We start from the raw sequence: 25,503 nt of genomic DNA, 5'->3' as shown, positions 1-25,503 counted from the left end.
TACAAAATATATTTTGTCACACATTAGTAGCACTTATGCTCAAAAGTCAGTCATACTTGACCATTTGAATTTGAACCTTCAGCCCCCCTTCAGTTAAACTTGGTTACACAACCGAATTAGTTCCAATACTTTACACATTCAAAGACAAACCAAGATACATTTCTGCATGCCAGAACTATATTTACCATAGTGATACATGCAAATATTAAATACAAAAATATCTGTTATATTAATCATAATGTTGTAAGGTGTGTTTAATGTTTTAGTTTAGTTGTTCGTCAGAGGAATTTGCAAATATGATAATGTTAGATTTAGAAAGTTTATAAAAGAGAGTCTTAGGATAACTAGATTATTTGCAAATGTTACCAATCAAGAATATTTCCAAATTATCTTGAAGCGAGAATGCATTATAAATAAAGTTGGTAAAGAACTGCATCTCAATTCAATTTCTTCAGTGCCAATGACAGTGAAGAGTGGTTATTAAACAGTTATGTTTGTTTTGTCACTGAATTAGTTGACAACTTAGATGATTCATTATCTTACACAGCTAGTTAAGTTAGTTATAAGTCTGAAACTTTATAATGAAAATTATATATTTATTTGTAGAATTGGTGTTGAAACATTGCACAGTAAGGTCTCCAATGCAACTACAAAATCTTGACAAGAAATAAGAAAACTAGATTATTATTATTATTATTCACAAAAGAACAATAGAAGTGACAAAATTAGAAACATAAGTTACAAAAATACTTCAATTATCATATAGCACCAGTAATATCCCAATTAATAGTAATATATTTAAATGGCATTAGTAACAAAAAAACACTTTATTATAATGTAGTTATTTTATCATCAGAAAAAGATATACTGAAATTGTTAACTTTCACATAGCTCTACAAATATTGTGCAAAATCAAAATTTTAAATTTGTTTTATTATGTACAAATCCATTCACTATATTTATGTGTGCTGTCACTATGGGAAGTTAATTGGTTTTAGAAACTAATAAAATGTAAAGTTTGCCATTTGTGTAAGAGTAATATTTGAATGATAAACAATATTGAATATTACGAGAATTTGGTCTTTGAGAGGGTTCAAAGATCCTAAGATCAAAAAGATGTACAAAGTTTTATGATGCTTGCATGAAGATATCTTGTGCATGTTGTTTCAGTGGGATTAATAATTCTGGAGATAAACAGTAAGTTGTCCTTGTTCTGCATATTATTTTTACATTATATTAAGAACCAGAAGATTATGATTCATGTCAACAACATTCAACATTGTTATAATGTAAAAATAATATGCAGAACAAGGACTACTTACTGTTGTTCATTATATTAAGAACCAGAAGATTACGATTCATGTCAGCAACATTCAACATTGTTATAATGTAAAAATAATATGCAGAACAAGGACTACTTACTGTTGTTCATTATATTAAGAACCAGAAGATTACGATTCATGTCACCAACATTCAACAGTTATAATGTAAAAATAATATGCAGAACAAGGACTACTTACTGTTGTTCATTATATTAAGAACCAGAAGATTACGATTCATGTCACCAACATTCAACAGTTATAATGTAAAAACAATATGCAGAACAGAACAAGAACGACTTACTGTTGTTCATCTCCAGAATTACTAATACCACTGAAATTACACATACAAGATATATCTTCATGCAAGCATCATAAAACTTCGTACATTTGTTAGGATATTTGAACCTTCTCAAAAATCAGTCAGATAATTAAGACTAAAAAATTCTGTAACATGTTGAATATTAAAAGCCTACAATATGTGTTACTATTTTCAACTTAAAAAATATTTCAAAATGATGTTTTTCATTTGAATAATACTTCAAAAACTTTGTTTCTTCCAACCATTCTTTTTAACCCAATGAAATTTATATTACTAAAGTTTTGATCTAAATCAGCTACCACAAATAACATTGTACGTTTCTGTTTCTAATCTGTGAAATGTTTATTACAGAGAAATAAACACACACACACACACATGCCTGGCCATGCAACATTTCAACTTAAGATGTTGCAAGATTGTTTTTGAATTTTGCACAAAGCTACTTGAGGGCTATCTGTGCTAGCTATCCCTAATTTAGCAGTATAAGACTAAAGGGAAGGCAGCTAGTCACCACCCACTCTTTCATCAACGAATAGTGGGATTGACCATCACATTATAATGCCCCCACAGCTGAAAGGGCAAGCGTGTTTTGTGTGACGGGGATTCAAACCCGCAATCCTCGGATTACGAGTCAAAACACCTTAACCCACCTGGCCATGCTGGGCCAGGTATGCAAGAGAAAATAACAATACTTTCACACATTAGAGAATACATGATTAAAATAATGTTCTAATTACATGAAGCAAAAACAACAATAATAGCCAATAATATTATGCACTATTTACATACACTATCAATGACAGCAAAGTAATAAGAGGAAAGGAATTTGTTGTTTATTTTATTTTGTATAAACTCCCTATTTATAAAGCAGTTTATTATAAATTCATTTTAGTATAATTTGCTTTAAAACAAATTGAGTGGATAAGAAAACTTATATTTAAAAACTGGGGGCATTTGTTTTATCAATACTTTCTTTGATTAATGGTTCAACACTAATATTGCATTTGTAAAATATTGTTTTGAATTTCTTTGGGTAGTTGTTCAAGATAGCTCAGAAATGTTAGCTAGAGTTAGTCCTACTGGAGATCCCATGGCAACTCAATGGTCTCATAAACCATGTTTATGGTTAGTTGTTTAGCCCAGCAAAGCAACTGGGCTATCTGCATCAAACCAGTACAAAAAACATAAAACTAAGATCTTTGTAAAATATAAAAAGAATCAAGATAAAACTAAAGAAACTTAAATAGAATTAGAAAGACCAATGGCCCTTAAAATTTTTAGAAACATTAGTAAGTTGGACAGTGTCACCATCGTCAATGACACTGTCCACCATCAGGGTAAGGTAAGCCCATGGAAAAAACATCAAAAATTATGCCGTCGTTCAAGTCGCAATGACAGCAAGACAGTAAAATGTGGGCAATTGTAAACTGAGTCTCATAAAGGTCACACATTGGTGCATCAGTTCCTGATAAATCAAAACGATGAGTTAAAAACTGACCAATGCATAGCCTAGCCAGGACAACTTCCTCCTCCTGATCCTTACAGAAAAATAAGAAGGATCAAGAGCAACAGAGGGTTTGAAGAGACACACTACAATGCCAAACAAGGACACTGCAGCAACCCCAGGGTTTCGTGAACACTATACCCAAACACCAGCAAACACAATGTCCACAACTCCTATTGAGAATGTTCAACACTGGTACTCATTTTACCTTAGCCCAGGAGAACCAACTGATTGACCATAGGGGAGGGGGGCAGCCCCAAGACCACCCATCTACAGGAATTCAAGACCAAATTGGTGTGTTGGGGTTATACACTTCAACCACGAGAATCCTTTCCTCCACCTTCACAGGTCGCCACGCATGGCAAACACGTGGGTGAATGTTCAGATCTTAGAGGAGGTAAAGTGAAAGTATAGAACCTTCTCTGGGAGGTCCCCTCACCATGTACAGGAATCCACCTTGAGGGGGGAATGTTTACGAATAAAGAACATGTATCAAAATTAGCCATAAAACATTCATGGGAAGGGTGTAGATGTTTTAACTCTTAAATGAAAATGAATCCAGGGCAGTGAATTCATGAAATGTAAAGGTTAAGAGTATGTGGAAAGAATTTGTATGCTTTATAACTGTTCTAGCCTATTGCAGAGAGTATAGGACTTGATGGAATATTATGTTTATGAACCTTAGGGATGCCATAAATTAGACCAGATCACAATCAACAGGGATATAAATGGATGAACATATTGTTAGCAATAATCTTTTACATCCCTAAGGAAGCATTTGACTTTATCCATTGAATGGTTAGGGAGAACAAATGGAGTTGTATTATTAGACAAACTAGATTACCTTGAAAAATTAAGCACCATTCTGAAAGGCACTACAAGTGTTTACTGTATTAATCATAAGTCCTCCTAGACAATTTGCTTATGGCTGAAACACTGCAAATAAAATGATGGTTTAGTTTTAATAAGTTAAAAGCACCATTTGATTTTCCTTTTGTTTTATTTAAATGTGTGTGTAAGAATTCTCAAAACAGAACTTGGAAACTTGAACAAAGTTTTGTTGCTTTTCTTAGGTTTTACCAGTAATATGTACTACTGCCTGCTCCAAGAGATGAACCAAACTTATTTAATATCAGTGACAATTGTTTTTCAGAAATAAAAACTATACACTTTTCGGAGGGCATGTTTAGACTTCTGTACATCAGGACCCTGAGAAATCATCAAAACTAACCCTTCAATATTTAAACTGGCAATAGTATGAACTAAGACAAGTAGGCGAATTAAAAGTTGTTGCAAGATTTTCATTGGTGTTTTTAATCTAGCAGAAAACTACATGAGGGCTATTTGCACTAGCCATCCCTAAATTAGCAGTGAAGACTAGAAAGGCAGCTAGTCTTCACCACCCACTGCCAACTATTGGGCTGTTCTTTTACCAACAAATAGTAGGATTGACCATCACATTATAATGCCCTTACAGCTGAAAGAGCAAGAATGTGTGGTGTGCTTCAAACCTGTAACCCTCAAATTACAAGTTGAGTGCCTTAACCACCTGGCTGTGCTGGGCCTGAAATGTTCATTTCTGTGCAGTTTGAAATATTTAATTTGTTTGTTTTTTTACTCCTTTTTCTTTCTATCAAAGATGTTATTTGTTTATGAAACTAGTTGAACCATTAAATTTAGAAGTGTTAGTTCAATCTACAGAGTTAGTACTCTTCAAAATTCTCAAATAAATCTGTGGTTTCATTTGTAGAAAGTATATTAAAAATTCACCTATTTCACTGCCTTAAGCAGTATATTCTAATCATTGATTCATGGTGCAATTTGGTTTCTTGAAATGCATTGTTAATGTCTCGTGAGTATTGGGCAAAGTTGAGTTGTTAGGGCAAATCTTCTGCTCAAATGCAGTCCACTGACTAAGCCTTTTCAATATATACTTTTTGATATTAAACTTTCAAAGTTTCATTTCTAACACCTTTTAATAATTTATGTCAAACGATGAGAGTAGCAAAAACAACGTAAATTAATGGACTGATGAAACTTATGAGGCAAAATAAAACTGTTAAAGCAACAAGTAAATATGTGCTTTGTTTTTATGACGTTTAAAACATTGGTAAAAGATATTGTAGTTACTGTTTTTCTTCATGTTAGAAATTGCAAAAATATATTTACAAAATCATGTGTCAATATATTTTTTAAGTGTGATTAATCAAGAATTTGAATTTATTTCTCTCAAACTTCAATGGCTATCTTACATATGGTATCTATATCAAATTTTAGTAAAAGTAATTTAAGCTCTACATTATACTATATAATTAACATTTATAACCACGTGAACTAATGATTTTACCATTTTAAGAATAATATTAACAAACCAAGGGTTATTGTTCAAAGCTTTTAATTCTAAAGATCCTTTTCTGCTGGCCAAAACATTGCCCTCTAGTTCTTCTATTCTTCTGGCACTTTATTTTTTGGTTTAAGTTTATTATAATCAAACAAATCTTGTGTGAGTGAAGCAAAAATAAATTATTATAGCAGCCACGTTTCATAAAAATACTATCTTTTGCTCAATGCTCAATCGTTATATCTGCCCCTATTGTTGGTGTTTCTTGTTTTTAAGCTCATCACCCGAACAAAAAGACAGGTAGCTCATCAGCTTGTTAAGAAAGACAAGGAAATGATAAAATCAGATTACAAAAGTACGTCTTTATAACTAGCATCCCAGCCACATTAAAATCTATGAAAGCTAATAATCATCAATAATGCATACAGTAGTGTGATCGGTGTGAAACGAATTTACAGTTATATGTTTATTTTCATGCGTAAGTTTGTTTCAGTTTGATGCATGTGACATGCTGTTGGATGAGTATCGCAAAAGTCCCATCTGTTCTCTACATTTATAAAAGATTCTGGAGAGTAAGAATCAACAATGTTTGTTTTAACAAAACACTAGACTGTTTTCGAACATTGTTGACCATTCGAGAATCTTGAGTGCTTGATATATAAAGTCAGGTCCTCACAAGATGCCGAGAGAGAGAATATTATTGGTTAGCTACAGTCAGTAAGTATAGTATATATACGTTTTAGAAGTTTAGTTGTGGTTAGCACTTATTAATTGAAAAAATTACAGAATTTGACCATGAATATAGATTTAGAATATTACAAAACATTCAACTTCAATGAATTACTTCGGATGCTAAATGTCTTCGCTGGAAAAAGTCACCTTGCAACCAGTGAGATGTCAGGCAAAAAAAAATAGAGTGCCAATTTAGGCAAGATGTAACAATAATCAGCTCAAAATTACTTTGAACCTCGTGGGCCTGGACTGTCAGTAAAATATCAAATTCAAGACCAGAAAGAAGACTGGATATTATTTGTGAATATATAGAATTTTTGTATATAAATAATTATCTGTATTAACTACTTCTAACAACCCATATTATAAATTATATTTTGTGTGTGTGCATATAAATTCTTGTTGGCAAATATCAAATTTGATAAAAATTACCTTTTAATTAGCTTCTAAATTCAAATTTCAGATCATTTGAAATTCTGATACGTAACGTACATAACAATGAATTGGATTGATTGATTTAGTGTTTTATGACACAAAGCAGCTAGGCTATCTGCACCAAACGTCCGGTAAACAGGTAAAAATAAATTAAATGTAAAATACATAAAAGGAAATGAAGGTAAAACAAAACATCATTGAAAAACAGAAATAGCATAAAACCAATGTTGACACCTAGTTTACAATGGTAAAAGAGAAAGCAGAGTAAAAGATGTTGTAAAGTACTTACTCTAGCAAAATGGTAATGATCATAACCCGCCAGGAAGACTAACAGGTAAGTTCAAAAACCCACTGTCAGTCACCTGAAGTTGGCCTTTCCAGTCCTGGTTCCTGAATATGTGTCATAGCAACCATTATCAAAATGTAAAATAATAGAAGTTTTAAAAGACATATAGCAAAATAGTAATAATGAGTAGCCAAATGTCCAGTAAAAAGGTAAAAAGTAAAGGAAAGGTAATAAAATTTGTAAAAGTAAACAAAGGTAAAAAAAAAAACAGCAATTAAAAACAGAAAATTGCATAAAACCGATGTTGACATCCAATCTATAAAGTTGTAAAGAACTTCTGTAGCAGAATGGTAATGATCATAACCCGTCAGGAAGACTAACAGGCAAGTACCAGAACCAACGTCAGTCATCTAAAGTTGGTCTTTCCAGTCCTGGTTCCAGGTTATGTGTCATTATGGCCAGTACCAAAGGGTAAAGTAATAAAAAGGTAAAAAGACATGCAGCAAAATTGGAATAACAACTCACCAGGATGACTAACGGGTAGTTCAAACAGCAGCATTATTCACCTTGACACGTCTGGTGTCAAGTCATTTAATGTTCTGGCCATTGTTCAATGTCAAATTGAACTAGAGAAAAATGAAACTGAAAAGGTAACCACAATTAAAAAGGTGTAATGAATAAATATCCAACACGTAAATGAGATTAAAAAGATTAATGGCCATTAAAAAACAAAAAACTTTATCAAGGTGGACAGTGTCACCATCACCAACACACCATCCAATGTTACAGATAAACCCTGGGAAAAAACGTTTAAAATATTGCCATCGTTGAGATTCTCAACGATGGCAAGAAAGTAAAATGTGGCTGATAGTGATTTGAGTGTTACACAAACTACACACTGGTGCATCAGTTCCAGATAAAAGAAAATGACGAGTTAAAAAACAGTGACCAATGTGTAGTCTAGTTAGAACAACTTCCTCCTTCTGAACGTTACGGAAGCTAGATGGCCAAAGCCCAATATAGAGTTTTATCATGAAGTTCAGGATCAGGGTGAATACCCCTTTGGCAGCAAAAGTGCATGTAACCGGTTTAGAGAGAGAGAACTTAAAGCCGTTTGCCATAGTCCACTTCAGTACACGATTTAGGGCAGTTTGTAGTTGCCACTCAATATATGTCATGTTTGACGACTGACATGAGATGTGAAAGTCATCGACATACAGCCCATTGCAAGAGTGAGAAGGAGTTGTTCAATTATGGCATTTATCTTTATACTGAAAAGTAAAAAAAAACACAGCCCTGAGGGACTCCAAGTTCCTGTACAAAAGAACGGGAAAGTGTCAAACCCACATGAACTTGGAATTTTCTGTCCATTAAAAATTTAATAAACATGGGTAAATGGCCACGTAACTCATATGTATGGAGGTCTCACAAAACACCATGCCTCCATGTTGTGTCACAAGCCTTCTCAATGTCAAAGAATATTGATACAAGATGTTGGCGTTTGAGAAAGGCTTCTCTAATTGATGTTTCAAGTCAAACTAGGTAGTCTGTGGTGGAGTGCCATCGTTGGAATCCACACTGGGTGGGCAAGAGGAGGTTGTGTGATTCAAGGAACCAAACAAGACTAGCATTAACGATCCTTTCTAAGGTCTTACAGAGATAGCTCTTAAAACAATTGGACAGTAGTTTCAAGGAATCTTGGGATCTTTCCCTGGCTTAGAGAAAGGTAAAATAATAGCCTGGCACCAGGCATCAGGAAAAAACATTCTCCTGCCAGATCCGGTTAAAGACAAGTAGAAGGACATCAAGAGAAGCAGGAGATAGATGGTGCAGTATGTCATAGTGTGCATCATCAGGTCCAACAGATGTACTGTCAGACCGATGAAGGGCCATTTTCAGTTCCACCAGTGTAAAGGGACAATTATAATCAAAGAGACAGTCAGTTTGAAAGGAAAAAGGTGAATGCTCTGCCAAAGTCTTGATGGCCAAGAAGGTGGAGGAACAAGCAGAAGTGCTAGATACCCTACAAAAGCTTTCACCTAGAGTATCAGCGATGCTCTGGACATCAGCCACCTCCTGATCATCAGAGAGTAAGATTGAGAGGGGGGCAGAATTGTAGTGCCCACTGACCTTTCGAATCCTGTCCCATATGACCTTGGAAGTGGTGGTAGAAGATATGCTAGTTGTGAACTTAATCCAAGATTCCTTCTGGCTGTGACGTCTTACCCACGTAGCACGTGCACAGACCCGTTGGAAAGCGATGCAGTTCGAAAGTGTGGGATATCTACGAAAAGTATTCCAGGCCTGTGTTTGAGCCTTCTGTGCTAAGTGGCAAGCAGGATTCCACTATGGATGAAAATATCGTGGAAAACGTGTCGAGGAATACACTGAGCAGCTGCTTGTATAATACAGCCAGTTACCGCTGCCACACAGTCGTCTATTGATGGCTGATTCACAATGGCAGGATCAAGTTCTGCGAGAGCAGTGAAAGTGGACCAGTCTGCCTGATCCAACTTCTACCAGGGCACGCGGGTAGGGTGGCATCGACCATGGCCAGTCTCTCTCAAAAGTATAGGAAAATGATCACTGCCCAGTGGATAACTGTCAACCCTCCATGAAAAATGGGAGAATAATGAAGGGGAGCAAACTGAGAGATTAATAGCAGTAAAGGACTGACTAGGTGCATGAAAATAAGTGGAAGAACCAGTACTGAACAGAGAAACATTGTGATCAGAGAGTACAACAGAGCAACCCCTCCCATCAATAACAGCACTTCCTTAGAGGGGCTGATGTCCATTAAAGTCCCTAGGAGTAAAAGGGAGACGGCAACTGTTCAACAAGAGCATCAAGGTGTGATTGATGCTGTCTCTCCAGGGGACAGGTTGAGAGAACAAACAGTGATGGGATGACCCAAGGAAACACGGATAGCTACGGCCTCCAAGGGTGTGTTGAGTGACCAAGACTGGGTGGGCACATGCTGATCAACCAATAGTGCCACCCCTCCATGTACTCGTCCATCATACAGCCTGTCATTTCTGTACAGAGAAAACTGCTGAATGGTGACTTTATCAGCAGGTTTTAGAAATGTTTCTTGTAAGGAAAGACATACAGAAATTTAATAGTAAGACTAGATGGAAAGCAATTACTTATCAACACCCAACACCAATTCTTAGGCTACTCTTACCAATGAATAGTGGTATTGACCACACATTATAATGTCGTCAATACTGAAAGGGCAAGCACGTTTAGCGTGAAGGAGATTCGAACCCACGACCCTCAAACTGCGAGTCGATGTCCTAAGAACCTGTTTAATCCTAGTATTACCAATGGAACAATGGGAACACAATTTCTTTTCTTTTTTTTTAAATCACTTTTAAAAACAACTTTTGCACCACACAAATCTACGGCATTGTTAAACGTAAAGCTTTAAATAACATAAGAACCACACATGCACAAATAACAAATATTGCAATTACCCCTCTATACATTTATTATTAAAATGAGATATTTCACCCCACTATTTGATTATTTATTGAAACCTAGTACTGTGACAAGTATAATAAAAACAATTTCTCAATAGGTTAAACTTTAATCCCGTCAATACTGAACGGAATAAGCACAGGTCAAACACCCCAGCATGAATTCGATATTTCATCTCAATTGTTTTAAAGTCCAACTTGTATTTCAATCTCTAGTTTATAATTTACATTTTATGCTGTTTGAATTCGTCGGTTAAATATTTCATACATATGTAACCACTGTTATGCTTTCTTTTAAATAATGTAACATGTAACTCTTAGTAAGCCACTTCAGAATTAGTTTTCTGTACATATACTTGTTAATTAGATGAACAAACGCTGTACGCTTCAAAAATTTCAAAAGTTAAAATTCGTAATTTTTTTTTAGATTAATGTAACACACTAATCCTATCTGAATTTGTGTGAACTTACTTGAGTGAACATGAAAAAAAAACTAATTTGCTAGGAAGTTTTGTACTCATCTACTTACCTGAAACTCGAGCCCACGTCCTTCACGTGTATGTATTTGAGCAATCAACATGTCAGCAAACCTAGTGCAAGAAGTTGTTTTGAATTAAGCACAAAGCTACACAATAGGCTATCTGCGCTCTGCCCACCACGGCTATCGAAACCCGGTTTTCAGCGTTGTATATCCGCAGACATGCCGCTGAGCCACTGGAAGGGGGGCCTAGTGCAAGAAATCTTAAGCGAGATTCTATCTAATTATTACTTCATGTATGTTTTGAGCTTTGGCGCAGACCACGAGGTATGTATGCGTATTTTCAACTGAGGCATTCTAATCCCGTCTAATCAAAAACTTAAATTATATTATGCAACTTTCTCGAGCACATACAAAACTAAAATGGATAACTGTTAGAAGTTACGACAATGCACGATAACTTTAGTGTAGCCAAAGAATTAACTCAACATTTTATGGTTGTGAATATGATGTAATAATTGTTTGATACGAAGAGCTGTATATTTATATAAAATCTAATTTTTCATTCTCATAACTCACGGTATAGCGCTAGAACTTAGTCTACTGTATCAAAATTTTATGATAAAGATTAAACTGCGTACACAGACAATAACTTTAATTTACAACTAACATTAAAGTATTTCGATACAAACTAGTTAGGAGCCTCTAATATTGTAAGTCAATACAGGAGAAAATTACTTAATCATGAATAGGTTGTTTTGAATTATCAGTTAAACTGCCTCACTGCTAAAGACATTTCCGGTTGTAATGACTGATGTTAATTACCACAAAACATTAAATGATTTATACTATTGTTAGTAAAATGCAGTTATTTTAATTTCTCTTGAAAATAGAACAAGATTTTCCATATACACAAAAGCCTGTAAAATGACTTGACGTTTCGCTGTACGTTAATTGCACCATTCAGTTGTTCGAAACAGAGTGAGAAAGAACTACCAAGCTAAATGTCAACGTACTATTATTTTCATAACTTATGATTTATATTTCTTATTAATATATATATATATATAATCAATTGCGTATGAACAGCAACTCATACGAAAAATATTTGAGACGTGCAGCTATTACAACATCGACACAACAATGTATCAATCCTACGTACAGATTCTGTACTTGGTAGACGAGCTGGTTAAAATAAGCAGCCGTTATTCCCTCGTTTATGTGGTAACATACCATCGCCAACATAGCATAAAATATTCACATACAATATTCGTAAATGACGTTTGTTGGCTACTTCACAATAATTAACATGTGATCAACATGAATGTTACTTAAGTTATGTATAATTTTGTGATTCTAACCTTAAGTAAGTGTGGTTCAACGTGTTTTATACCTCAAGACAGACGACGGTACCAGTTTAAACATGACAATTCAATGTAAACTTGAAGTGTAAAGGCAACTAAGTCTAATGGAGAGAAAGAAAATGTTCAAGTTCATGAGTTAGGCTCGTAAATTTATTTTGAAAGCTGCAGTAATTGAAGTATCTATTGACCTTTAACAATAATGTAGCGAAACGTCTTCATAGAAGAATGGCCACATGCACTTACAATTAATGAAAACAAACCTCATAACTCTGACAAACATGCATGTTTCAATACCTTCACCACGAAGCCAAACTTTCGTACGGCTCTATCGTACAGATGTCTTAGGACTGTGTGTTTACATCACGGTAAGGTTTATCTGTATTGTATCAAAGCAAGAAAAATAGATAGAAGAAAGTTTTTACTTACTCTCGCGTACGTTAATACGCAAATACAGATTTTCGTCACTCTTGTCCATCATGTCTATCTTGTATTTCTTAGTCATGCGACCAATAAACATGTAGCAAATTATAGAACGACAACAGCTATATACATATACTTCACAAAAATGACCAAGTTTCTTGCTCTACCATTAACTTAATATGGCATTTAAAGTCCACGCACTGGAATAGCCTTAAAGGTGTATTGCTTCAATATGTAATGTATTACTTTGTTTTACTTGAAACTTAGAGCACGTGAATTTTTTTTCTTTTTCACCAACACATACGATTTACCAATTCTATGATAATTAGTTCATAGCTATTTCACTTTTATATTTAAAACATTAAAATCACTTAAAATTCGGCTCTTCGGCAAACCAATTAGATTATTTATGAGAGCGCTACTGTTAAAAGTTCACGCAACAAATGGCCTTTATTTTTTATCTAACATTATAAACCATTGTTCCATCCTGAAATGCATCTTCTTGTTGATGAATATAAATATATACAAATTTTTAAGCGTTCCCAAATATGTTTAGGACGATCAAAATACGCCAAGGTCGTTCACGATTCGTTGAATATAAGCTAATGAAGAGATAAGTGATTGGCTAAAATGATCATGAAATACTATAGGCAAAGTATGCTTTAAACAGATCTTGGAAAGGTAGCCTAAAAAACAAAGGTAGAACAAACTGCTCTAGCAAATCAGAATCCACATAGATAAAAACACTTCAAGCTTTAGTTCACATGCCGCAATATAAAAAGCCGACAAAATAACAGTGAAAACGTTGTCTTTTTACCCAAATACAAGAACAACGTCTGATCACGTAACAAACTACTGTAGTTTAATCAAGATAATTTTCCCAGAAAAATGACAAAACTGTGTCATCGATTTTTCTTACAGTACCTTAAACAATGTGCTATTCTAGAAACCCTAAGAAGCAGATAAAGGCTATGAGGAGGTAGACAAAGGAAAAACATGTCAAAAGCAGGAACTGTGTAACTGATGTTGTCATGGAAACAATAATCTAAAGATTAAGGAGTTCAATTAAATAGTAAGTAGTAGAGCAATATCTATTCTTTGTTTCTACATCCAAACTTTAAATTTTACCAAGTGAATCAAAAGAACAAAAACATTAAATATTTTCCTAACATAAAACAACGACAAATTATCGACTGAGTACGGCCTAGGTAACAAATATGGACGGCGACGAGACCTTAAAACAAAAGCAAAATTTAGGAATTCATCGCGGAAAGGATAAAACCATTTTGTGCCGTATTAGCTTAATATAGTTATAAATATATAAAACCATCTTGTGCCGTATTAGCTTAATATAGTTATAAATATATAAAACCATCTTGTGCCGTATTAGCTTAATATAGTTATAAATATATAAAACCATCTTGTGCCGTATTAGTTGTTTATATATTTATAACTATATTAAGCTATGTCATTTTATAAAATTTTAAATGCTAAGATTAAAATGTTAAACGAAAACGAGACTTTAGATTAACGTAAGTGGATAAAATGTCAGAGGCGTCGTCAGGTGCTTTAATAGATTCGGGGCTCGAGCTCACAGGCGCGGGAATTTTCGGCGTTTTAGTATATATTATCGATCACGGGTTTATATTTATATTTTAAGATACCATCTGGGGTTTGGGGACATGGATTCTGTGTGACAGCGCCTTGTGACGCCTCTAAAATAACACAAGGTGTTGCCGTGATTAGGAGCTGTTCAATTTGATTTTTTGTTAAATGCCAATCTAAACCAGCCAGGTTAGGTAACATGCCGTAACGCTGTATACAAGAACGAATTTCTGGTCAAATATGAGGTTTTGCCACAACCGTTCCAAACGTTGGAATACCATTTGTGTATCAACGGTTGGTTGTTTTGGCGTATTATGGAGCAAAGTAACTTAACTAGGCTAGCTGCGTTAAACAAACGGTAAAAAGGAAATTTATTAAAATCCATAAAAAGGAATCAAGGTGAAACAAAGTTTAATTTTTACACTAAAAACAGTGTTAAATCCAATTTTTATACCTAGTTTACAGTTGTGCAGAACCTCTATAGCAGAAGTTTAATATAACTCGCCAAAATGGCTAAGGGTAAGTTCAAACATTAGCATTAGTCACCAGAAGTTGGCCTTTCCAGGATGTGTCGAATGGCAATGACAGGGTGGGCACATGCTGATCATCTAACAGTGCCAACTCTCAGTGCTCGTCCATCACACAACCTGTCATTTCTGTACAAAGAAAACTGCTGTAAGGTAACTGTATTAATAAGTTTCAAAAATATTTCTTGTAAGGAAAGAAATACAGGACGGTGAGAAGCAATCAGTGCTTTGATATCATCCATATTAGTACGTAAACCTTGACAGTTCCATTGTATCAAAATGGTCGTTTATATTTATGTGTAGGCGAATTGGGTGGAGAGCCTTTGTTTTTGATCACGTTTGTTTTTTTTTATTATTATTTGAGAGGTCTATCAACCTCCTGGATTCTGCCCTGGGTCGATTGGGCAAGTCTGTCGTTGGAAGAGGATTCCAGCAACTGGGGACGTGAACGAATGATCGTTTTTCATTTTGGAGCGGGAGAAGATGTATCTAAGAAAATGCCCGTACCTGGAACCAAAGGAATTGGATCTCAGAGTTCACTGGAATGAATCTTAGAGACAGAGATGGGTGTTGACGTTGATTCATCAACTTTCTTAACCGTGGAGGTCAAAAGACATTTAATATGGTTTGAGAATGATTCTTTCAGAGACATGGAATTGATAGTGGAATGAAGTGCAACAGCATACGTCCGAGGTGAAGAGGTGGCCAGTAACTTTCGAGCATCAGGTAAGTAATGTTTTGAATCATTTTCAAATGCTGCACCTCTGTTTCCAACCACTTAGAGCAAAGACGAAAACACTCATAGGCGTTGTGGTCGTTGCCACCACAACAAACATCAAGGAACCACAACATGATGCCTTTGAGTGACTGAACTGCTGACACTGAAAACATCCGAGAGGATTTGTAATATATGGCCATACCTTGCAATTGAGATAATCTGCCCTCATAGTGGCAGGTGGATGCAGTGATGCAAGTTTTAAAATGAGGACATTGGTCGGCATCATAATTCCATCTTTGTGAGTGGAGAAACTCCTTGGGTGAAAATACCAGCAAGAATCCCCGACTCGGGGATATTCTTCAAATCACTCTCAACAATATCTCCTCATGACGAATTCAAAGTAGTATGGGGAGTAACCTCAGTGGGTATATCCCCCAAATCGCCTTCGAATGTAAGAGTTCACTGTGTTTAGATGTGGATGCTTCCACCAATATGTCACCAGAGCGAAGCTTTCTGAGTGACTTTGGAAAGCCAGCAAGTCCCTTTTGAATAACAAATGGAGACATTTGCCCTAAAGGTTTGTCTGAAAGAGAATGTAATATAAGAAAATGAGGTACAGGTGTTACAAATGTTGAAGACTGCTGCTCAGAATCTTCAAGACATGATCGTTTACCTATGGAGTGTTTTTCACCAAGTTTTTATCTGGGGGATTCATAAAGAATGTTTTGATGCCCACTGATCCCTCCCACCATAGAGCCCTACGATGTAACGCACTACAATGCCAAATAAGGACACTGCAGCAACGCCAGGATTTCGTGAGCACTATACTCAAACACCAGTATCAGATACAATGTCCACAACGCCTGTTGATAACATCCGAATTTAATTGACCCTAGCCCAAGTGGACCAGCCGATTTACCAAAGAGGGAACTACCCCAAGGCCGCCCGTCTACAGGAATTCAAGACCAAAGTGGTGTGTTAGGACTGAACCACTCACCCACCAAGATTCTCTCTTCCCCTTCACGGGACGCAACGCACGGCAAAACACATGGGTGGATATTTAGATCCCAGAGGAGGTAAACTGAAATAACAAAATCTTATCTGGGAGGTTCCCTCACCACGTACAGGAATCCATAGAAGGGTAACAGAACAGATGTAAACACTTACATCACTTCAAAAAACAGCAACTTCATAACTGTCTCAGATAGTGAAACAAACACTAAAAATGTGGTAAAATTACTCTTATTGAAAAAGCAAAAATGAAGTAAACAAAGTAGGACTAGCACAAGACAGAATTCCATTGGTAAATGTTACCCTGAAGTCGGATTTAACAAATTGTGTTACATATTAATATATTGCATATATATTTGTTTACTAGCATTTTGGAATGAATAACTTTCCACTGCTACTAAATTAAAGCTGATGACTTAATGGAAAAATCTGAAATGAGAAAATGGAATTATTATTCAAGATACTGCATCACTTTTCATTATTGTACATTACTCATAAGCAGAGGTTTGAATCTCACCTCGGTGGGAATCTTAATTAGAAAATAACATTAAAATGTATTTTATATGTTAAGAGAAATATCATTTGTCTAATTATCTTTAAATTGTATTAACAATAATGGACAGAAAGAAACCTCGCACGTTCATCTAAACTGTCCTATTCCCAAAGATAAACTAAATCATTAAAAAACTCAAAGCCATCCTTTATCGTTTAAATATTTAACAAGATATCTTTGAATTAAATTACCTGCATCTATCACATCCGAAGGCAACCCATTCAAAAAGCAAACAATCCTATTAGAAAAATAAAGCTGTTTTAGATGAAGATGACTTCTATTTTATACAAAAAGCATTTAACATTTTTAAACACAGAAAAGTACATTATTACAGCATAAATAATTTAGCAATTCGACTCGTGAATCAGCAAACTATTAGTTTCGACGTAAAAAAAAAAAACGATTCAAATGTTTGTTAGTTTTCGAATATTCGCCCAAAAATACTCAGCTGTTTGCGCTTGCCGCCCTTAATTTTGAAGTAAAAAAGAAATACCTAGATCAACAACACCAACCGCCAAGTCTGGCTCGTACCATTTGACCGAATAGTGAGATTTGAATGTCATCCTTAAAACACATTGAGTTCCAAAGTGCAAAGTGTGCTGATGCACAACTATTATGTCACGAAGTGAGCTTTATCATCCCTAGAATCTGTAAAGTAACAGGCATGATATTGCTTCTCAAAACATTTTGCACATACAATTTTATAGTCAATAAACGAGTCATCCAATAAGTTTCACAAAACCAATAAGTTATTATATGAAATAGCAAACCTTAAGATGTAGAAGCAGGTCAGTTCCAAACTTGCTCCCCTTTTATATATTTATAATGCAACTCGTTCCAATCGCAATAAAACAGGAGTCAAAATACCCCCACCCCATTTGTTTATTTTATATCACTTCTTTGCAAGGTTTAGCTTTTTATACGACTTGGTTCTTTTAATATCACATCCATCTCATCTTCATAGGGCTGACTTCCTTATTCTAACTTGGCTGTTCGGATGTATGTGTTCTCCAGAATCAAAAGAACCATCGGTATACTGGCTACTGCTTGAAATAGATACGAAAACTGAGGGCAATCTAACAAGTGTTAACAAAACAGCATGTTTGGATCGTAATGTCACTTTGACCTTCAATTTAAAATACAGTTGGCAGAAATGATTTAAGACAAAGCATTGAATATTTAAGCGCATTCCAAAAACTGCTTGAGAATAAACAACAAATTATAAAGGAGGAACGTAAACTGCTGAATGCAAAAGGCGTTCGCCTTGTTGGTATGTATCAGGTGACTCAAATAATTCACAAGTTGTAGAGTATAATAAATTGAAGTACGAATAAGTAACTAACGCAATTACTCAGCTTACACAAACAAATATCTTCAATGTCCGTATCTTTCCATGATGTAACTTACAACGTATAGATACAACGCAAATCATGATTAAAAACGGTACAATAAACTTCTTAATATCTTTCATTTTACCTAATCATTATTCTGATTTGGCTTCATTGAAAATATATACATGAATATTCATATCAGCACAGTCGGTGAAAAAATTGCAAGGATGCCTTAATTTATCTATTTGGTATAGACCATATTCAAAAATATTCAGTATTTGGTAAAATAACACTATTTACATGATGCAAAACAATCATGATGCATGAATTAGATTTAGAACTTTTAGCATGTTCACACGAACTCAATAGTCAGATTAGATACTCTCATGGTGTTGGTATCTTAAATTAACGAAGACTGAAGACAGCTAGTCAGCATTAACCATCGCCAAAAGAACTGGTACTTTGAGGTGAATAAAGCGACAATGACGAAAAGTGGAAGTATATTCAGTGGCATCACGTCAAGAACCCCATCTCTTTGATCAGCAATACGATACGCTATCAACTAGACCACACCTTTATTTTCATCAGTTTGAAGTATTATTATTTAAGATTAAGTATTTTGTCCTAACGAGAATTTCAAAAGAATGATACAGAACGTCGGAAAATATTTAACTTGAATAAAATACCCACGCTTCGTTGCCGCGACCAATGGCTCCAGGTGATTCATGAAGGCCCTAATACACCGCCTTGGCTACTCCATCATTCCCTGTCATTTGTATACCAACCAAATACACAAGATGCACAATTAAAACGAACTGAAAATCACGATTTCATGTGATGTTGCATAAACTTGCAACAAAGCAGCATTCATTGGACGAAAAAACATACACCAGATGATTCGGTTCTTTAAATAAACATTGCGATGATATGCAAGATTTGTATACTCGCATATAAAACAACTAAATACTCAAAAACACTATTAATAATTGACTAGGCCATTTTTAGTCCAGGTAAAATAAATTCGAAAAAAAATCACTAATCATTAGGTGCTATAAAAATAACTGCATCAGGAAGGTTTTTGCAAGCCAAAGTCTTAAATAACAGGTAAAGATGAAACGTTTAATAAATAAGCAATTTGTTCAGTTGTTTTAGATTTTCGTAGAATGCCACACAAAAGCTCTCTCTCTGCGCGTGGCTTTCACTAATGGCTACTTCAAGCAAAAAGGTAAGTACATAAAACAAGTTATTTGTGGATTTTCTAAACCACCCTCATTCTGAAATGATACACTAAACAGAAAGTAATCAGTAATGAGCGCCCATCGTGAACAATTTGTTCAAAGAAACAAACACTGCATTTTGTTTTCGTCATTCACATATAATCTAAATATATTATTTGGGCATGTAATTTTTTTACCCAACGATGACGTATGAAAAGCATGTTTTCGAAACGTTTAATGGTTTTAGCTATTACTGAATATATTTTAACGTTTGGCACGTCCACTTTGTACTAGAAATTCCTTCACGTATTGTTCTTGAACCCAGTGTACCAAATAACTTGTTGTGGTCGTCAAGACGTTTAAAAACTTGATAACAGCAAGCATTTAAGAGCTCTGAATACGCGTGGATTTAATACAAGGTCGTTCACATGCAAAATCGCTTAAAAGATTGGGACTTTCGGGTTTAACAGCTGTAAGCTTGACAATTTATATGAACACCAATATGTATACTAACTGAAGGGCACTGTAAAATAAATTTATTAGATATTATAAATTCTCAATAAATACCGTGACGTATGGAATAATACGACAGCCAGAACACAACTAAATGGGCCTAAAATGCAAGTTCATTAATGTTTTCCCTGTATCAAAAGCAATGCTCTGTTTCATCTAAAAGCTTATCTTTATCATAAAAGATAAGACACCGAATTTTGTTACTAATTTTAAGATAAAATAACAATAGGCTGACATTCAGCCAAATGTTTGCTATCTATAAATGAAAATGTAGTGGTACTTTATGGATCACGTATATATTACCACAAATCAGCAAAATTGACTTTGATCAAAAACTTACATTTTTGTATATTATGCAGGAAATAAGTAAATATTTATACTAAGGAATGACTTAGTGATAACAAACAGTATATTTCGTATTATATCCATTGTATTTATACTCACCAGATGCAGTCTATTCCAAGACATTTTTATTGCTAACACAGACAGGTATATAATTTCTAAAATAGGTAACAGAAAACAGATTTTTCACTTAAAATACTTAAATAAACTCATTCATAAATATTTGTGCCACCTTATACATTTTGCCTGTTGCAATTTTCCAAGAACCTTGTTTTTGTTTCAGTGAAATTTAGTCATTGTACAACATATCCAACAGCTGAAAATCCAATGAAATGTTTTATTACATAATAGTTTACAGTTTAAGTAAAACACTCTTCATGAATAATGGATAACTCATACTTAAGTATGGTATGATAAGCAACAGTGTGTTGTCATCACCAAAAGGTTCATTCATATCACTGACTTCATCAGTATCCTACAAAGGAAAATAACCTTGCTTGGAGTTTTTCAATCATTACCCACTTCACGTGTTTAGTACTTCACTATACACAAGTTAGACTATGAAGGGCACAAACATCTGTTGCTATTCATATATAGTACAACCATATATAACTATTACAAAAATGGACCTAGGAATTGCATCTTCTGTAATGTACTTGAACTGTGTGTTATTTGTACTTTATCTAGCCATGCTTGGACAAAACAAGTTGGGTGCCTTTTTCATATACAGGTATAGTATTTACTCCACTTGATGTGTTCCCATAAACTACCATTTTTATGATAAGTCATTTGTAGCTTGTTTTTACACAGCTGTTGACAAAATACTTCATTGATGCTTGCTGAATGTTGTGTCCTGTTACAACTCCACAAATAAACTCCTCGACTTTCAGAACATCCTAACTGATTTATATAAAACTGTCAAGATTTTCCATGAACAGTGATGCATCTTTCTGCTCTTCTTGAGGACTTTGAGTCAATCTTTGCCAAAAGATTGATATGTACTGATGGAGCCAAACCCTGAAAAGGTATGAAATCTGGAAGGAGCTTAGTTTGACACAAATAATGCCACTATTGTGTGAACAAGAAAGAGAATTTGTCTTTGAAGGCTGTTTACAAAAGTTGTCTTGTCCCAAGTGTGTGAATTTCTGGATGGTAATATACTGATAGGATGGAAATACTAGTCACCAGCTAGAAGAACTTGCTGGTCAGCATTCAGCTTCAGTGATATTGATTTATCCCATGCAGATGTTAGAACTTCACTTTTTTTGTTGCCTTTGCTACAAGTGAAATTTGGTCAATGTCTGGTAAAGGTCTGTGGTCCAAATATTGTAATCTCTAATCTGAAAGATGTACATTTTGCATGCTCCACACATTTCATGGATGAAATCTGGTCAAATATTCATATTTGCAGTTGTTTCATAATGAATGTAGAACTGATTTTGACACAATTTTAGCTAATTACCCAAAGTGTTGAGCTTTTAAAACATATGGCCAACTAAATGAAGACCATGTAATCAATCACTTAAGCTGAATTTCCTTTAGTGGGAGTTTTTTTTCCTTTTTATCTGTGTTATTTACTTCAAACATCCATCTGTCATTGCAGCTGAAGAGATAACAGCCATCTCATAATGAAAGATCTTGAGTTGCTTTCCTTTGTATAAATAATAAGCAACAGCCTGTTAAAGGGGTCATGATCTGGGTTGATGATCTGTACCTTGCCAAGAGATAGCCTGTAATGATCTATTTATTATAGTTAGTCAGAAATCACCTAGGCTATTAATTCTCTTAGCATTTTGTTTTTATGACTGGTATTAATGTTTCACATTTAATCATGGAAGTTTTGTTGCTGTTGTATTAATTATAGCATCTAGAATCTAGATAGGCAACATTTATAACTATATACAATATTTCATGTAATTGGCAACATATGTGAAACTTTAAATAGCTGTGTAGCTGTTTTTCTTAATATTTTAACGAATGCTGATTTCATTCCACTCAATAGTCCTTTTTTTAAGTACAAAATATTACAACAACACTATATTTTGCACTAATTTAAACTGTTTATACATCATAGTTCTTATGCCAAAAAAGTTAGTTATCCACTTAAAAAAAAAAAATTACCACGTAACATTAGAAGCAAGGGTTATACTTAGCTAATCACTTAACATAAGGTTATAAAATATTTGTGCTGTGTTGTTTGTTTGTTTTTATAGCAAAGCCATATCAGGCTGAGTCCACTAGATATTTGTTTCAAGGCTACATGTGAAATTATTTAAAACAACCAGATGAAGGTTTAAACATTAAATATTTATAGCTAGTCTAACAAGCCTATGAAAACACTATTCTTTAATCTCCTGCTTAACTCATCAAAACTGAAAAAAGAAAAATTATCAAAGACAATCTATGTACAACTTAAGAAATAAATGTCACTAGCAAATTTAAAAATTATTCTTTTTTAGAAGATTTTGAAAAATAAGACCATGTATCACATACCTTTGGCCTCATTACATATTAACATCTTGAAATGCCTCATTACATATTAACATCTTGAAATGCTTCAACACAAAACTGCTTTCTTTGTCTTAAATAGAAAATAATATTAAAAATGCTGAGAGTTCAATTTTCTGGTTCCAATGAGTTATTTAGCTGATATAAATCACTACATAATTCTTTATTGTCTTCATATACTTAACATCCTTGCACTTTAAATTATTTATTCTATAAGTGTATATTTATTTTCATATTGGTCCAGTGAAATTTCAATAGGTTGTAAAAGAAGGCAATACATAGCAAAGGAAAACTGGGATTTAAGTACTAAATATTTAATCACACTGACATTTGTTGATCAATGTCAGATAAAACAGGATAAAATACTTTAGAGAAATTCTTCTCACTAGATGACACATGAATACTACTGGAGATGCACAAAGAAAGAGCCATGGGTTTCTTAATTTAATAGAATTCTTAGAAGTGTATACTCACTATGTTTTGTTATGCCTGTTGTAAGTCCTCACATCTCAATACAGGTATAAATTTGAATTATATTAAGGATTTATTATACAGAAGAATCTTAATCCTGTACAGCATATAGTTTCAGTTTCAGGCAATCTACAATATCATGTGGATTGACAATTATATTGGATTTTATACTTTTAGTACATTATAAAAAAAATAAGCATCCTGTCAGACAACTAAAAAGTGCTGTAACATCAATTTATTTATTAATGTTAAAATATATCAGATACAATTAATCTGTATTTGAACACATCATTCTTGAATGATAATTGAACATAAAATTAAGAACAGGCATTTATACTCAAGCCTACATTTCATAACCAATTTAATAGGTTATCAAAATATAAGCATTCATAACAAATAGAAAGTAAACAAAGAATCAAAAAAGAAAATTACTACAAATGGACTTCTTGAAGTGATAAGTGAAACTAATATCTTAAAGTTGGCATTACAGCTCTTACAATATTTCACATGCCTATAGGAATAACATATCTTCAACAAACAGATAGTAATATCAGAAGAGTGAAAAGTGGAATTTACCAAACACTATAAAGTAATAATAAACCCTTTAGCACAGTTATTTCCACAGTACAACTTACTTTTCCAACATACCTTATATGTTATACATAATTCATACCTTACATGTAGTATCTCCTCATTCTTTATACAGCATGCTTTATTTCTGGTATCATTCTCTAAATCAGTTTTCATCTGTACATGTTTTTGCACACAATTACTTAATTCTGTGTATCAAATTGGCTCTATCTAACCATAATTTCCATAATAATTGATAAAAGATTAAAAATCTTATTTTTATATAAAATCCTACTCATTATTCCATAACAATGCTATATTAAACCAGCATAAACCTGAAATGTTTAAACTAATATTAAATTTTAGGTTTTCATCCATCAAAGCGCCAATGCTTAAAATAGTAAATTACAGTTTACACATTTGTTTCACATATTCTTTGATTAATAAAATGCATGCACATTTCAAACTTTAGCCAGTAAATTAAGACCAAAACAATTAAAAGTGACTTTAAAATGTATACAAATTAACTGCTTTTGTATTCCTGTTCATATTATAAACTTCTCTAGAAAATTACATTTTTTAAAAACGAGTTATTTGACATCTGAGTTATATTTAATGCTTTGTTACTTGTGATATACATTTGAAGGGCATTAAATCCTGATTCACATTTGATATAGTGAAAAACATAAGCTTTGGTAGTATACCTCTATAATGTAATCTTTCAGTTACGAGGTATTAGTTTTTTTTTTTTATATGGTTTGCTTGATGATGTGCAGTTAGAATTAAACTTCTGTTTGAAACTATATCAATGTGAAAAATTAGACTTGTTTAGCTGTGTTTTGATTGGTTTTTCCATAGTTGCAAGAGTGGTGACCTTGTTGGGCTGAATGGTCTTCTAGCAACTGGATATTTCCATTATTTTAACCCTAATTTTTTTTTTTTATGTTGAAGTAGGTCATTCTGGAAAAATGACAAGACTTGTACAAAGTGTAATAATGTTATATTAAAGTATTAAAATTCATACACAGATCTTAATATTTATGTGAATTAACAACTTATACAAACTTAAGAAACAAAAAATGCATTGATATTATAACATGCAAAACTGTATATAAATACATTTTCATTACACAGAAATACATTTATTGTGAACTAAAACAAAATTTTCTGTAACTACAGCACAGATGTTTCTAATTTGTTTATCACAAAACTACTTAAATTCTGCATGCCCAGACTTTTTGTCATGAGAATAAAACTATTACAAGGACAAATTTATACAGAAAGGCCAAACAATGTTAAAATAAATTAACACCCTTTGATATTCTCTGTGGTATGTAAGAAGATTATAGGTAAAGATAAACTAGCTGCTACCAATTTCAGTTTCCATTCTCAAAAATGTTCAAAAGCAATTAAACCTAGCTACTTTTTTTATTACTAGCATTTCAAACCTTATTTAC

The 25,503-nt window shown here is 33.8% G+C and overlaps 1 protein-coding gene across 2 annotated transcripts in view; it reads right to left on the bottom strand.

Annotated features, from left to right (window-relative positions):
- The window catches only part of LOC143240666 (RING finger protein 150-like), a 43,082-nt gene that overhangs the window by 9,741 nt on the left and 7,838 nt on the right, over positions 1–25,503 (bottom strand). The gene's annotated exons all lie outside the window — the stretch shown is intronic.

Source organism: Tachypleus tridentatus, chromosome 13 (genome assembly GCF_004210375.1).
Source record: "Tachypleus tridentatus isolate NWPU-2018 chromosome 13, ASM421037v1, whole genome shotgun sequence".
Lineage (NCBI taxonomy): Eukaryota > Metazoa > Arthropoda > Merostomata > Xiphosura > Limulidae > Tachypleus > Tachypleus tridentatus.
Note: the sequence above shows the minus strand (reverse complement) of the source record. Positions and strands in the feature narration are given on the sequence as shown.